At 53.3% G+C, this 17350-nt stretch overlaps 1 protein-coding gene across 1 annotated transcript in view; it reads right to left on the bottom strand.

Annotated features, from left to right (window-relative positions):
• Positions 1 to 17350, bottom strand: part of igf1ra (insulin-like growth factor 1a receptor) — a 99880-nt gene that overhangs the window by 62785 nt on the left and 19745 nt on the right.

Raw genomic sequence — 17350 nt, 5'->3', positions numbered from 1 at the left:
ATAGTTATCCATCGAAACCTGCAAGAGGAAGGGCCATGACGTTCTAGAAAGCGCAGGTATAAAACGGCAACATGCAGGTAGGGGAACAGGTTTGGGGGGGGAGGGGGGGGTGATATCGACGAGGCCTTGCTGGGAAACACAGCACACGGCTCACAGTCCGGGATTCACCACCGCAGTGGTTCGCGGAGCAGAGGGAATATAGCGTACACTCGCATCTGGACACGGAGGGCGGATTCCGCGACAACAGGAGGATTCCAAACAGACACTTATATAATGTATATAAAGAGCCTTCGGCGGAGGAGAGGTTTATTTATGGTCACGGTGCGGTTCTCCATTCCGAGTTCACACACTAGTCTCTCGCCGCCAGACAGGCCCCCGGCACCCAAACACCTGAGGCCAGAGTTTCCCCGTCATAAAGCACGTCCAAGTGACCGGAGAGGGAGCGAAGACAGACGAGGAGAGGGGTCAAGAGCAGGCTACGCTTCCACGCGATACTGACGTCATCTTTGGCAGGACTTAAAGAATGCAATGTACACCAGGCGCACCGGGCCACAGCCACCCGAACATGAACTCGAAAGCTTCGGTCCGCACAACCGAGAGGCCAATTAGCCCGTAGAATCTGATTCATTTCAGCTGAGTCCGGTGAGCACAAAATGTCCTCACCAGACTAGCAGAATGTTTCACCAATGTTAAAGCACTGGCAACACATCGCAGCAACATTCTGAGAATGTTTTGTTAGCTGGGAGAGGCTTAAGGTAAAACAATGTAAGGAGCAGGGGGGAAACATTTCTACTGAACGAAAAGGGAAGGGAGTGCATTTACCAAATTACCCCATTTCAGAGTGGGGTGTACAGAACAGGGGACACATTGTAACAGTCGGCACCTTATACCGAACCCGGTCCTGTAACCAGCCTCAAAATTTACTGGACAACATCAGCAGCAGGAGTTTATATTCGGGAGTCACCTGACTTTAATCCCGCAGGGAATGTGTCGACTCACAGAGAACTGGTGAGTGTCTGTGTGTGTGTGTGTCTGTGTGTGTGTGTGTCTGTGTGTGTGTGTGTCTGTGTGTGTGTGTCTGTGTGTGTGTGTCTGTGTGTCTGTGTGTGTGTGTCTGTGTGTGTGTGTCTGTGTGTGTCTGTGTGTGTCTGTGTGTGTCTGTGTGTGTCTGTGTGTGTCTGTGTGTGTCTGTGTGTGTCCATGCGAGGGGGGGGGCCACACAGAGCAATTAACTGGAACTTTTTACTGGTTTGGCAGCCAGGGTCTGGGGCCAGGGTTAATTAAGCAGGGGTCTGTTTGGGAAATGCCTGCCACTCCAGCGGGCTTCAGGGGCCGAACGCCTGTGTGGGAGCGAAGCCTGTTTTTCAGCCAGAGCACCCAGAAGGCAACAGCGGCTAGGAAAAACAAACCTCGTGTTGTTGCTGTTTTTGCTGTTGGGTTCCAACCCCCCCCCCCCCCCCAGCCTCCCCCCCGCCCCCTCCCTCCAGGCGGAAAAGAGGAATAACGATCCCATGCGTGGCCGGCTGCCGGGGCTTATCGGGGCCCGTTTACGATAACCCCGCTGGCCTCCGCAGCTCAAAGGCGGCGTAATTACATGGGGAGAAGTTAAATACAGCGCAGCCGGCGGAGATTCCGGGAATGGGAGCGACGCTCCGCGGAAGAGCGGGAAAGAGCGGAACGGAGCGAGCGAGGGCAGGAGCGGGGACGCGAGGCGGCACGCCGACCGCCCCGTCTGCGTCTGGCCCGGGGGGCGGAGCCTGTCTCGGCTCGGTCGTACGCGTGTCAGTTGCCGCGGGTAAAAAAAAAAAAAAAAAAAACATTTTTTTTTTTTTAAATCCTTTTTTTTTTCTTTCTTTCTTTTAATCTGTACTTTTCAGGAAGGTAGCCCTATAAAAGAATGCTAATTCTAACAGTGGCTGTACATTGAAAGTTTAGTGAAACCAGCATTTTTCTTTTTCCCTGCTGTAAAAAAAGTGTTTGGGGTTCGGTCCCAGGCTGCTTGTGTGAAACAGGCCGTGTGTTTCAGAGCAGGGACAGGGAGAGGCCTGGATAGGCGCTCCTGGAGAAGTGGCTCGGGTCAGAATGGCCGCGGAAGAGGAATATGTCACAAGCTGTCGAGGTCGGGGGCCCCGCCCTCGCACTTCGCCCCGCTGCCATAGCAACAGCGACGCCGAGCTGTGGAGCGATGCCTGCCTGGTCACTGCGGTGACCTCACCAGATCGTCCTCGGGTTCCGCTCGGCCCGTTCCCACGGTGACCGCTCGGCTTCCAGCCCAGGGCTCTCATAGCCAATCAGCGCTTTCCATTAATCGCCACCTCCACATTCACAGCCAATCACACCCTGATTTACAGTCAGCTGACCAATAAGGACAGGCCAACAGCACAGACCCCACCCCTGTGAGTGCAGGCCCCTATGAAGGATTCCCAGAGTGAAGTGAAAATGTCACAGAAGCAGGCCACTCGATCCTGCAGAATGATTTCAAGCACACACCAGAAATAAATTTGAGTAAGAGTAAGAATCATGTAGCATTACTATGTAAACGCATTTCACCGGCACACCCCGCGACACTATCCAGACCAGCACCCAAAACAAATCTGTTTTCCCCTGGATCAGCTATCTGCCACACACACACACACACACACACACACACACACACACACACACACACACACACACACACACACACACACACACACACACACAATCACACACACACACACACACACACACACACACACATACACACACATCCTACACATACACACACATCCTACACACACACACACGCACACATTCCTACACATACACACACGCACATACACACACACACATCCTACACACACACACACACACACATCCTACACACACACACACACACACACACACACACACACACACACACACACACACACACACACATACACACACAGGAAACATCACATCAACAAGAGCATTAGGGTACCCCCCCCCCGCAGCCTGAACCTTCTTCCTGGGTGGCCCTGTCTCCTCGGGCCGTCCTGAACAAAGCGGCTGGCGGGCCTGGCGGGGGCGAACACACCGAGGCGCTGGCTCGTGTCATTACCCACACGGTGAGACGGGGGAAAATAATAACGTTAGAGCCGTAAATCAAACCTGACGGAGCGCGGCTTCCAAACAAGCAGCGGGTTTACAAGCGAGCGCATGCCCTTCCCTCTTACGGGACTACGAGGAGGGTGGAGGGAGTGTGTCTGTCACCCGGGACGGTCTCTGAACACACACACGCCGCACAACACACACACACACGCTGCACAACACACACACACACACGCCGCACAACACACACACACACGCCACACAACACACACACACACACGCCACACAACACACACACACACGCACTACGCCGCACAACACACAAACACACACATGCTGCACAACACACACACGCCACACAACCACACACACACACGCACACGCCCGCACAACACACAAACACACCACATGCTGCACAAACACACACACACGCCGCACACACACACACACACGCACACACGCCGCACAACACACAAACACACACATGCTGCACAACACACACACACCACGCACACGCACACACCACACGCCGCACAACACACACATGCATACAGTTGCTTCTGCATACACATAAGCAGTGTAAATGGTGTGCGTGCACTGGTGAACGGGGGTCAATTGTGAATCACCACTAAGTAAATAAAAGCAAAACTAGAGTGGAGGGGAGAAGGACTGGTCTGCCAGGGAATAAACAATCAGACCTCTCAGTGTCACAGTGCAGCACATAATACGCTACACACCCCATAACACACGACCATTATCAACACACAGAGCAGACTGCAGACATCTACACCAGCCTATAACACACGACCATTATCAACACACAGAGCAGACTGCAGATACCTACACCAGCCTATAACAGGCAACATCTCCACTCTTACTGTACACAGCACACAAGTCCACTCTTACTCTCAGAGCCCTAAATAGCCCTTCTATAATAGCCACATCTCTCTCCTCCTCTGAGCCGCTCAGTTTTGCTTTATGAATAAGAAGTCCCTCCCAGCCACACAGCCTAGCCTCTCATCCACAGGTCACTCATGACCGAGATTACGGACCCGGGATCTGCAATAGCGCATCTTAGCAGGATCAGGCTAATTTAACAGCCCCAGCACAATCGGTAAGGATATTAGGGGCCTTCCCTGAAAACAGAGGAGATGGAAAGGGCTTGGGAGAGATTTTCGGTACAGCCTGTACTCCGCAGCTCTATATTTATCTGACACACCTAAGTTCCCCCAGCGCCTGGTGATGAAACTGCAAAACGGCCAGCCCTGATCCCTGCAGGTGTGAGCCCCCCACCCCCCTCCCCCCGGGCACAGGTCTGGGATCAGTTTCGGGTTCTCCTGGAGAAGGGCTGCAGGTGCGGAGAGGGGTTGGGCGGGGCTGATCCTGGATCAGCGGTTAGGGGAGGGGAGGTGTGAATCTTCTTCTCGGGGAAAGCAATCCCGCGCTGACCTGAAATTAATCTCTGCGCTTATTACTACTGTACACGACCGTGTCCTCACAAACCCCCCGCACGCCCCTCCTCCCAAAATAACATCCGGTTTAGGATCCAGAGTGCGTGGCTTACTTTGTACTTACACATGTGAGCTACAGTCCAGACTGCAGCAGGCTTATCTTTAACCTAGTTCCTCCCCCAAGGAGGGGGTAAACATCTTAATTACATAATGCGGGCAGTGCTGTGCTGGGCGACTGCTTCTTTGCTGTGCCCCCGTGTCTCTGTGTCTCTGTGCCCCTGTGTCTTTGCGCCCCTGTGCCCGTGTCTCTGCGCCCCTGTGTGTCTGCGCCCCTGTGTGTCTGCGCCCCTTGTGTCTCTGCGTCCCTGCGTCTCTGCGTCTCTGTGTCTCTGTCGTCTCTGTGTCTCTGTCTCTGCGTCCCTGTGTCTCTGTGCCCCTGGATGAGCTGCACTGGGCAGCCTGTGCACCAAATGGCCAAAACCAAGATGTACCCTGGACTTTCAGAAAGGATAGATACACACACAGGACACATACAATGATGACTTCATAAAGTAAAAGTTAACAGGAAGTAACAGAGAAACACAGGACAGACACCCGCACAATGGGGAGTTTATAAACTAAAATGACCTTTTGTCAATTTCAGGCTTCTGGTCTTTCCTTCATAAAACAAATCCAACTTAACCCTGCTGCCACAGCACGTCCTGCGCTCCCACACTTACAGGCAGAAAAAAAACCGAATTGGCTTAATTTGTAAATCTGCTGTGAATGCGAACCCGTGCGTGTGGCGTTATCGCAGATCTGCGTCCACAGCCAAACCGCAGGCCTGTTCTCGGAGCACGTCTCGGGACGGCCACGAACGCGGGGAAACCATTCCCGTATTCCCGCTCGGGCGCTCCGGGGCATGTGCCGAACAGGCCGGCGGAGAGGAGGAGGAGGAGGAGGAGGAGGAGGAGGAGGAGGAGCCGAGCTGGAAGGGGAAGAGAAGGGCAGATTACATCAGCGGTGGAACCCTGACCGGAGCCAAGAACCGCTCCGCTCCGCTCCGCACCGCGCCACACGGGGTACGAGGAACGGTGTGAGCCGCGAGCCTCCTCCCGCTGAACCCGCTATGATGAGCCGCAGCGCCAGAACGCCTTCACAGCCCGAGGCTGGAGCAGGCATGAGGCATCACTCAAAAGGGCAAACTGTTACCGCGTAAAAAGCACTCGCTTCTCCACCCCGAAGGTATCGAGGAACCCCTCCTACCGCCTCTTCAAGGGCAACCTGCCTTTTAGGGTCCCAAAATATATTATTATTATTACTTTTGTTCTTGATTTATGGTTGAGAGTGGAGAGGGCTGTATGAATGCACTGTGGCTTTGAAGGACACACACACTTGCGCACACACACTGTTCTGGGGGTTAGTGTACGGAGAGTGTGCATTATTTACAGTGCGGGGGAGGGTGATACGAGACTGAGCAGCCCGTAAAACTGAGGAACTTGAGGAGGGACAGAGCTGTGACTAAGGACGAAGGGCTGAGTGTGCGTGTGTGCCTGTGTGTGTGAGAGAGAGAGAGAGTCCGAGTATGTGTGTGTGGTTTGTGTGCGTGTGAGGTCCGAGTGTGTGTGCGTGTTTGTGAGTCCGAGTGTGTGTGCGTTTGTGTGTGCCTGTGTGTGTGTGTGTGCCTGTGTGTGTGTGTGTGTGGTGTGTGTGTGTGCCTGTGTGTGTGTGTGTGTGTGTGCCTGTGTGTGTGTGTGTGTGTGTGTGTGTGCCTGTGTGTGTGTGCCTGTGTGTGTGTGTGTGTGTGTGTGCCTGTGTGTGTGTGTGTGTGTGTGTGTGTGTGTGTGTGTGTGTGTGTGTGTGTGTGTGTGGTGTGTGTGTGTGTGTGTGTGTGTGTGAGAGAGAGAGAGAGGAGTCCGAGTATGTGTGTGTTTGTGTGTGTGAGTCCGAGTGTGTGTGTGCATGTGTGTGTATGACAATGAACTTGCCTTAAGGGACACATACTCTGAAGACCAAGAGGATGTAGTGACTCACACAGAACCCTGACCGAAAACCGAACAGGGCCAACAAACTCCCGTTCACCCCGAGCTCAAAACCTGCTCCAAAACAACCATGACGCCACGAACAAAGAGACAGAGGGAGCGACCACACCCCCACACCCCCCACACACACCTGGGGCGCGTACAAAAGGCAGGGCTTCGTCTCTCTTCACCGAACGCAAACAAAGGCGAACGGCCGCAGGGAAAATAAGCGGATGCGCTCAAGACGGCAGCTGCGGTCAGCTCGTAAAACCCCGGCGCGCCGGGACGTGACGAGACACGCCGGATCCCCGCGGCGGAGGAAATGACATCACCGACGAGCCGCGCGGAGACCAATAAACGCCGGCGAGTCGTCCCTCTCGCCGATTAACCCGGAACGCTATCGGATCTCGCTTCGACCCCGTCGTCGGGTCTTTGAAAGTCAGCCGGGTGGGAAAACTCACTCGTTACCCCCGACTGATAAACATTTTTTTCCCCCTTCCCCCCCTCCCCGGTTGGCGGGGCGAGGGATGATATATGGCTGATACGGGATACAGGGCTGTCCCTCGTAACTCAGCCTCTCCGTGGCTGTAATGCATTGAAGGATTTCGTTAATCAAAGCGATTCTGAGGCGGGGGGGGCGGGCGCTCGGGCTGGTGCTGACAGACGATTGGCCGCGGCCCAGCGCCGCTCAGTCACTCGGGGGGGCCGAGGGACTCCGGGGCGGAGAGGGAGCGGTGCTTCCTGAGGACAGCGGCCCTGTCACAGGACGGGCTGGAGGGAGGCGGGAGACTGAAATAAGAGACAGACATGAAGAGAGGGAGAGAGGAGGAGAGGAGGGGGGGGAGGAGAAAGAGACAGAGAGACGGGGTGAGAGAAACGGAAAGAAAGAAGGGTGGAAAAGGGAGAGAGAGTGGAGAGGAGGGTGAGAGGAGAGAAATAAAGAGAGAGAGGGGGGGTCGATGGAGAGAGTGGAGGGGGAGACGGGCGGAACAGAAACAGAAAGCGAGAAAAAGGAGAGCAGGAGAGAAGAGAGAAACCTAGGAGAGCGTGGAGAAAATGGAGAGGAGGAAGTGAGAGAGGAGAGAAATGAAATGTGGTAATCCCCAGACAGTGTGGGCCGCTTTTAAACGGATGAAGATCGATCTTCTCCTTTCTTCCTGGCACACATCCCGTGGTTCGGTCTGCTGCGGAGATCAGCTCCGCTCTGCTCTGCTCCGTGGACGAGGAGCAGGGGACCCTAACGCACAGCGGGGCCCCTCGCGGCCGGGGCCCACTGATCACACACCCCGCAGAGAGGGGACCACTGACCCATAGAAAGGCCTAGGAATCAGGATTCCAATTGCATTTCAACGATCACCGTGTCTTGAAAAAACGGTTGTATGATCAAATACAATGCTGGCATCAAATCGGTCTGTTAAGGGAGATGTAACACGCACGCTGCATCCGGGCCGTTTTGCGGGCGGTGGTGCAGCGTAGTGGTTAGGGAGCTGGGCTTGCGGCGTTTGGCCGAGACCTGTCCATCATCCTCTGGGATGGAGAGGGGACATGGGTAGTGCGCCCATCCCCCACCTGGCCCGCTCCTGGAGCCTAAAATAACCCCGGGCGTGTCCGAGCAAGGGCCCCCAAATTCTGCTGGTTCAAAACAACCGGCAGATCTCACACGGTGGCCCTGCCCCGGCCCATGTGGACAGGTGTGTAGAACTCCTTTCCGGCAAGGAATTTTACACTAAATGCACGGCCATTTAAAGGGACAGTCACAGCCCACCCAGCCCAATCCTTCAGTGCCCATTTTCATCCCCACTGAGAGGCACAGACTCTCCCCCCCTCACCCTCACTGTAGGATCAACATCTTCTCCGTCAGTAATTACAAACATAGTGCAAGCTCTGTTTGTCCTTGGCTATTTAGGTTCCCAACATCATATTTCAGACAAAACAAGGAGTCTTCGAAAGGAACAGTACGTCTATTAAAAACTTCGATAAAAAACAAATACAAAAACTTTTCACCATTTTGTACTTCAGCCTGGTAGAGACGCTGCAAGAAGGCCTCCTGAAACAGCTCCCTTGACTCCGCCCCCTCGGAGGACGGGGCCCCCTCCTGCCCTGGTTAAATCGACCGCAAAATAAATGTTTAAAACAATAGACGCCCTCTATCTCCGCGGTGAAGGCCAGAGAACACAACCCCGAGATATCCATCCCGTCTCTGGAGCCATGAGAATAAACACATTATCAGCCTGGTGGGCCTTTGCAGACAGACACACAGACGACGGGACAGGTCCCGGGGACTCGCTGCTTCCTTTCTTCAAGGGGAGAGGTCACGAGGGGTCGGGGCTCGAAAACACGCTCGACCGGCTGCGGTGGGACCTCCACTGCGATGCCAAAAACAAGGCCTGGCGTGCGTGTGTGTGTGTGTGTGTGTGTGTGTGTGTTTTAGAGACAGTCAAACCCCCTCTGCGTGAGTGTGTGTGTGTCCGCGTGTTTTAGAGACAGTCAAACCCCCTCTGCCGTGTGTGTGTGTGTGTCCGCGTGTTTTAGAGACAGTCAAACCCCCCTCTGCGTGTGTGTGTGTGTGTGTGTGTGTGTGTGTGTGTGTCCGCGTGTTTTAGAGACAGTCAAACCCCCTCTGCATGTGTGTGTGTGTGTGTCCGCGTGTTTTAGAGACAGTCAAACCCCCTCTGCGTGAGTGTGTGTGTTTTAGAGACAGTCAAACCCCCTCTGCGTGTGTGTGAGTGCGTTTTAGACAGTCAAACCCACCTCTGTGCATGCGTGTCTGTGTGTGTATGTGTGTGAGTGTGTGTGTGTGTATGTGTGTGTCTGTGTCTCTGTGTGGTGTGTGTGTGTGTGTGTATGTGTGTGTGTGTGAGTGTGTGTGTGTGTGTTTCTTTCAGAGACAGTTAACCCCCCCTCTGCGTGTGTGATAAAGTGGGCTTCATTATGACACAGGTTCAACTCAGCCAAATAAACAGCCAAAAACAGCTGCTGTAAGACAGTCTGAGAGCGTTTGGAGCGTTTAAACACAACTGCACTGCCACTGGAACACAGGCGGGTCTGCGAGTGTGAGCGTTTACACTCGAGCTGCAACGGTTCACAACAACACGTCCCAGTTCACCGTTTTCATGTCACCATTTGGGTTCGGTTCAGTTCAGTTATTTACATTTTTGGCAGAGAAAAAGTACCATTGCCGATGCCAATTAAATGCTTGTTTTCTTTGTCAAAGAATGCTATAGTCATTAACAAGTTTGTGAACAAACAGGTTTTTCACAAGGACCCCTTTGTTACTTTCAAATGGAAAATAATTCTGACATTACAGGCTAATGCCATCAACATTAAATACATCAAACCCAACCTACGTCAGACCAGGCAAACAAGTGCTGCAGCACTGCTACTGGAAGACATGCAGCCAAGGCATTTAAACACACTGCTCCAGGAAAACCAGGCAGAGTTTAAACAGAGCCACGGCACTCGAGGTGGAGACAGGCCAGACAAAGGCACCACCTCCGCCTGTCATCGCGGCAGACACTGCACACCCCGACACAGACTGGGACACACACAGACACACGCGCACACAGACACACACACACACAGACACACACACACAGACACACACACAGACACACGCGCACACAGACACAGACACACACAGACACACACAGACACACACAGACACACACAGACACACGCGCACACAGACGCACACACAGACGCACACACAGACACACACAGACACACACAGACACACACAGACACACACAGACACACAGACACACACAGACACAACACAGACACACACAGACACACACAGACACACACAGACACACACAGACACACGCGCACACACAGACACACACAGACACACACAGACACACACAGACCACACACAGACACACACAGACACACGCGCACACACAGACACACACAGACACACACAGACACACACAGACACACACAGACACACACAGACACACACAGACACACACAGACACACACAGACACACGCGCACACACAGACACACGCGCACACACAGACACACACAGACACCACACAGACACACACAGACACACACAGACACACACAGACACACACAGACACACACAGACACACAGACACACGCGCACACACAGACACCACGCTATCTCTGCACTCACGCCTCTTATCAGCCCCTGATAAGTCGCAGTCAGAACAGAGAGTCGCCAAGAAAAGTAAACCTGTCATTCAGAGGCCGCGGAAAGGAAGACAAACAGTGAAAAGATAGAGAGACAGACAGAGGGGGGGGGGGGGGGGAGAGATAGAGAAAGGGAGACGGGGAGAGAGACGGAGGGTGTCGAGGGGAGAGGGAGCAGGGAGCCCAGACTGATGTTCTGCCTCTAGCACGGGGCCCCTATTCTGCCAGTACACTTGACATTTCAGTTACTCCCCCCCCCCCCCCCTTCAAACGCATTCCAGGCCTTCAGTTAACGCTCTCCTTAACTACCTCATCACCCGACACTAAACGCAGCACAGTCTGCAGCCCACCCTCTGGCCCCGGTCACACTAAGCACAAAAAGTCTGTGTCTGTGTGTATATCTGTATCGGTCTGTGTCTGTATATCTGTATGTCGGTGCGTGTGTGTGCATATATGTATCTGTCGGTGTGTCAGTATCTGTGTGCGTGTGTGCGTGCGTGCGTGCATCTGTCTGGGTGTGTGTGTGTGTGTGTGTGTGTGTGTATGTGTATATATATGTCTGTCTGTCTGTGTGTGTGTGTGTGTGTGTGTGTGTGTGTGTGTGTGTGTGTGTGTGTGTGTGTGTGTGTGAGAGAGAGAGAGAGAGAGAGAGAGAGAGAGAGAGAGAGAGAGAGAGAGAGAGAGAGAGAGAGAGAGAGAGAGAGAGAGAGAGAGAGAGAGAGAGAGAGAGAGAGAGAGAGAGAGAGAGAGAGAGAGAGAGAGAGACCATCAAACCCCCTCTCTTTAGACCATGAAGCAGCCCAGAACATTATAATCAGTTCATAATTTACGTATGTGATCATTAATCCAATCTTATTTGGAATACTCAAGTTTCCCGGTTACGATACAGCTCATGTAAACACCCAATTCCCAAAAGCAAAACCCAGTTAAGCCCTAAAATATGCAAAACCTGAATAACATGGATTACATATGCTGATATTAATCCAAAACCAAAACCATGTAAACACCATATATATTATAATTGGAATATGGCCACAGCGAGAAAAACGGATCGTTATTCAGAATATGGTGCCCGTGCAAATGTGGTCATTGGCTCCACAGTTCAAAGGTTCACATTCCCTGCAAACTGCTTCGCCCTTAAATCGTAAAGTGTAACGAATGGTTTAAAAAAATAATGCATTCGCTCTTCAGACTGACAACACTGTGGTCAGACCATCTATTCTAAAGGTTTACTAAGGACAACAATGTCTTTTCTTAAGGGCACAGACGGGGTTTTGTCGAGAGCGTGACCTCAGAGTGTACAGAAAAGCAGGAGCGGCCCTTTGTCTTCAGGTGCGAGAGAGTTTACGCAGAAAGTCTGCCGTTTTCAGCCGCCGCGCACGGGAGGTTGGCATTGGCTAAGACCGTTTGTTTAAGTGCTGTTTTTGAAGTTGGGGGGGGGGTATGGCAGTATGGGGCAAGACCACAAGCCCTCCTGAGTCACAGGGCGGACCGACACTATTACTATAATCCAAATTGAGGGAGAACATGGCAGGCGAGGGAGGGGGGGGTGGCGTTTAACTCATGAGCAGTGCAGTATGCGTTTTACATAGAAGAGCGACCGCGTGTTTTGTAAACTTAAGTAGCGTCTTTGTGCATTTAGTGTATTTCAGAGAAGTTTCGCTTTCCGTGTTTACAAGTTTTGTTTTGAACACTTCGGCGCAGCGTCCTCGTCCAGACTCGAGGACGCCATTTTCCTCAGCTACAGGAGCCACAATTAGCCGAGCGGATAGCTCGAAAGAAAATCCTGTTTCCCCGATTATTTTGCTTCTTTTTGTTTTTTTCCCCCTTCTTCAAATTTTTTTTTGTGTTTGGAACATTCCTGGCATATTCCTGACCGTTTGCGAAACTGTCCGACTGTTCTCCTTCCCCGCGCTCCGGCTTCTCGCGTCGCGACAGGGGGGCCTGCTTCCTCGGAACGCCCGAGAGGGGAGCGGGGCTTTTCTGGCGCCCGTGTGAACGGATACACAAACACTGGAGGAGTGCTGCAGGGGGTGCGTGTGCAGACAGGCAGAGGAATGAGGCACGGCCCCTGGAAAACAATAGCGCAGGAGACCCGGAGGAGAGGGGGAGACGGGAGAAGAGAGGAAAAGGCAGGAGAAAGGAGAGGAGGAGGCAGGAGGGGAGGAGAGAGGAGATGAGAAGACGGGAGGGGAGAGGAGAAGGAGGAGAGGAGCTCCTGGCCAAATAATTACAGAGCCGTAAGGAGAACGCCGGTCCTGACTGACTGGAAGACGACCGCACGCCCTGGGAGGAACATCTGTGCTCGAGAAAAACAATTACACACAGAGAGAGCGAGAGAGAAAGAGAGATACAGAGAGAGAGAGAAAGAGAGATACAGAGAGAGAGAGAAAGAGGGATAAACAGAGAGAAAGGGAGAGAGAGAGAGAGAGAGAGAGAGAGAGCGAGAGAGGCACAGAGAGAGAGAACAAACAAGAGATATAGAGAGAAAAGGGAGGGAGGCAGGGAGAGAGTCAGATAGAGAGAACTGGTATTTGCCAGTTGGTAGTCACCAAAGAATTTGGTATTTTGCAAATATTTGCCCTGCCAAAAGCAGCCTTACAGCGTGTCTCTAAACAATCCTTCAGACTAAACCAGGTCACAGCCACAGTACAGGCTGAACTCACTGCCCCCCCACAAACGGATGACTCGTAATGACACACACGTTTTAAACACAAGAGCCACCCCCCCAACCCCCCACCCACAAATTACTGTCCCTCCTCACCACCTCCTCCTCCCGCTCTCTCTGGCTGTGACTGCAGGAAGCGGCTCCCCGAAGCGGCGGTGTCCCTCACTGACCATCCAGCTGACCAGCTCCTGCAGTACCCGCGTCTCGCCCACAGGTGGCGGTACGGCCGGCGAAAGCAGCCCGCGCGCCCCAAATCACGGCACGTTGGGTTTCCAGCTCCGTCCTTTCTCTACGGAGCTCAGTTTACAATAATACAAAATTATTAAAAAAACTCTGCGGGCTGAACGCGGAAGGGCCCTCAGAGGAGACGGACATGTCTCAGACGAGCGCGGGCAGATGAGCGGGACTCCCAGCAGGCCCCGCCCCCCGCGCTCCTCTCTCACCGCAGGGCGGGAGAGGGAGCCCCCTCTGACTACGCCAACACACCTTTCAGCCAGACGCCGGTCCGAGAAACGCCTTTGTTTGGGGCGTTTTCAAAGAGCGGCCGAGAGAAAGCAAGAGAAAGAGGGAGAGGGAGAGGGAGAGAGCTTTCCCACGGTGCAGCAGGGCTGTGGACAGCCCCGAGCTGGGAGCGGTCTCTTCTCTGGAAGGTGTGGGCCTTCGCAGGTGACCTGGGCCGTGATGACCGGCTAAACCACGCCCCTCTGACCCTAAACGGCTAAACCACGCCCCTCTGACCCTGACCGGCTAAACCACGCCCCCTTCGAACCCATCCCGGCTAAACCACGCCCCCTTCTAACCCATCCCGGCTAAACCACGCCCCTCTGACCCTGACTGGCTAAACCACGCCCCTCTGACCCTGACTGGCTAAACCACGCCCCTCTGACCCTGACTGGCTAAACCACGCCCCTCTGACCCTGACGGGCTAAACCACGCCCCTCTGACCCTGACGGGCTAAACCACGCCCCTCTGACCCCCCAGCCCACTTTGCCCTCCACCACTGGGCCCCTTCTTCGACGCGGCTCCAGAATTAGCCAACGAAGACGCCTGAGGAAGTAAACACTGGTTTAAGAGAATTCCTCTTAATCAGCCTGTAAGTGCAGGTTGTAAAGCTGGCATGCCAGCGGACACGGTCAGATTCAGATTCTCTGCGGGAGAAAAAAAACAAGAACACACACACACACACACACACACACACACACACACGCACAAGACAGAGGACTCCTGTGTCTGTAATCGCTGAGCTGAAAAGATCCTCTCAAAAAACCTGGTATTAATTCAGCAAGAATACTTATTCCACAGCACAGAGAAAAAAAAAAAAAAAAAAAACACCCAAAAAATTACAAAGAGAGGATGTTCGAGTGGTTTCTGCTGGATTGAGAACAGGCATTTGGTGCTAAAAATAACACAAAGAGCCTTTATGATTGAACGAAAATAAAGCACACGTTCAGGAATTCTGTCAAGATCGGTCACAGCACGGCAGCAGGCCCATGGTATTGCATTCCCCATCGCAAGCAGAGATCCTATCAAAACGTTACTCCGCCATCTGTCAGCCAACATAACTTCCCACTTGTTTTAGACATTTTTTGTTCAAGAACACGTTTTTGGTCCGAATCCTCATTTACATAAGGTTTAAAAACGCTGCCGTTTTTTTTCGACGTGATTGGCTTCGTTTCGATCATGTGACGTGGCTACTGTGCTCTCAGGACCGCCCTGCTGCTCGCAGGCTGACCGGTGCAGCCCTGTAACCTCAACACGTGACTCTGGTAGGGGCGAACAACGTCAAAATCACACGCTACCGCTACCGCCGCCGCTAACGCTACCGCCGCCGCTAACGCTCCGGTTTCAGGGCCTCGCCCGAAGCTCCCCTGGACAGCACAGAGCGACCCTCCACATGAAAGGCTGGGATGTGGCGCACCCCAAATTAACTTCAAACTCAGGAACTGCACGGAGCAGGTGTTGAGTCGGAGGGCATCTGACGCCAGCCGGGCGGATGTACAGTGAAGCGCGTCTGAAGGTTTATTACTTAAAACAACAAAGAGAGGGAGGGCGTGAGGGGTAAGGGGTGCACTTCAAAGAGGGAAGGGTTCGGCTGGGATGGGGGGTAAGCACGAGGTCAGTGACAGCAACAGCACACTGCAGCAGCGACACTAATAATTACATAAACTACAGACTGACAACAGCGCCACCACGGCAGACACACTGAAACAGCAACAATGAAAACCATAACACTACAACAGCGACACCGCAACGGACACACTACAACAGCAACAACGAAAACCACAACACTACAACAGCGACACCAAGACAGACACACCGAAACAGCAACAACGAAAACCACAACACTACAACAGCGACACCAAGACAGACACACTGAAACAGCGACACCGCAACAGACACTGAAGCGGCGACACCACAACGGCGGCACTGAAACAGTGGTACTGAAACTGCGCACCGAAGCGTCGGACAAAAATCTTGACACATACTGTCTGCATAGTCTCAATTTACATGGCTGTGTATAAATCAAACAAAAAAAAAACTAAGTGCAATCCCCCCGGAACGCGACGGGCCGTCCGAGAGCGAGCTTCAAGCAGGCGAGCCGCTGGAGGAGGAGAGAGAGCGGGGGTTAAAGCTTTCAGGACAGAGGACATAAATTCTGCAAGGTAATCTCAGGACACGGACCCGACGGGAGAATTCACACGGGACTACATTTACTGAGGTGGGTCAGGAGTCAGTGCGCACTGCGGGGACCTCTGGAAGCACAACCCAGAATGAATGGCACTTTTGAGACCGTCAAAGAGGGCGGGGGCTCGGGAGGGTTCGCAGTGTTCCCGTGGCGACCATTTTCCCACAACTACGATGTCCCTGGGAGTAGGAGGGAGAAAAAAAAAGCAGTGAGCCAAGGTTTTTTTATTTTATTTTTTATTTTTATATGAATTTCTGTGTTTTTTTTTTTTTTTATTATTATTTTTTTTTTAATCGCGCAAAGTCTAGCAGGTCCGTGTCACCACCGGAGCGAAGGCCAAATTCGAAGGGGAACACAAGGCTCCGACCGCACCGCTGTCCCGTAGCCAATAACACGAGGGCTCTCCGTGGCACGTCCGTCTCCACGGTGACGACGCGGACGGCTCTCTGCCCCATCGCTGCGGTTACGGCAGAACTCGCACCTTTGCGCCGGAAATTTCCCTGCGGCACCTCCCCCCCCAGCACCCCCGTGCCCCCGCACCTCCCCCCCCCCCCGCACCCCCGCGCCGAGACTAACGCTCCCGCTCACGTTTACGCCGCACCTTAAGTGAGGAGAAAAGCGTGAGGAGGAGCAGCGCCAGGCTCAACCTGAGCCGCCGCAGAACCGGGTGGGGCTGTGCGTCAGCGGTTACCTGCTCATTAGATTTCATCACAGAATGTTGCTACGGAAAACAAAAGTGTTGATTGGCCGACGGGGGAAAACTAAAAAAACCCAGGGAATAGCCGGCAGGGAAAGTGCTTTCCGGTCAAAGAAGCAGGTGTCATGGCTCCAAATACAGCGCCTTTCCATTCCGCCGGCGGGCATCGAGAGACGCCAGCCAAGTTCCCGCTAAAATATTTGGCTTACGCTTCTATTTTACTGCCACTCACTGTCCCCCGCTTGGTTACATTGGCACGAATGGCGGCTTAATGTGGCCGTGATAAGATAAGGGGACGGTGCATTTCATCATGCGTTACGGTCAAAGTGTTTAATTAACTGTAAGCACGGGCGCTGTGTACATAACTCGTTCAGCCGCGGAGATAAGAGAACGTAAATATTTACCTGCTGAGGTCGCCGTCAAGCAGACGGCTCTCCGTTTCCCGGCCGAGGCGCTGCCGTTGGAGCCAAGCGCGGCGCTAAACCTCGACGCATTACGGACAGCTCGCCTTCCAGACTCGGAAGGGCCAAATGGGATAAAGAGCATAAACCTGGAGTCTCGTTGGAGTAAACTCAAAAGCGCAACCGGGAGATTTGGTGCATCGCTTCGCGGACAA

This window comes from Conger conger, chromosome 15 (assembly GCF_963514075.1).
Source record: "Conger conger chromosome 15, fConCon1.1, whole genome shotgun sequence".
In the NCBI taxonomy this organism is placed as follows: domain Eukaryota; kingdom Metazoa; phylum Chordata; class Actinopteri; order Anguilliformes; family Congridae; genus Conger; species Conger conger.
Note: the sequence above shows the minus strand (reverse complement) of the source record. Positions and strands in the feature narration are given on the sequence as shown.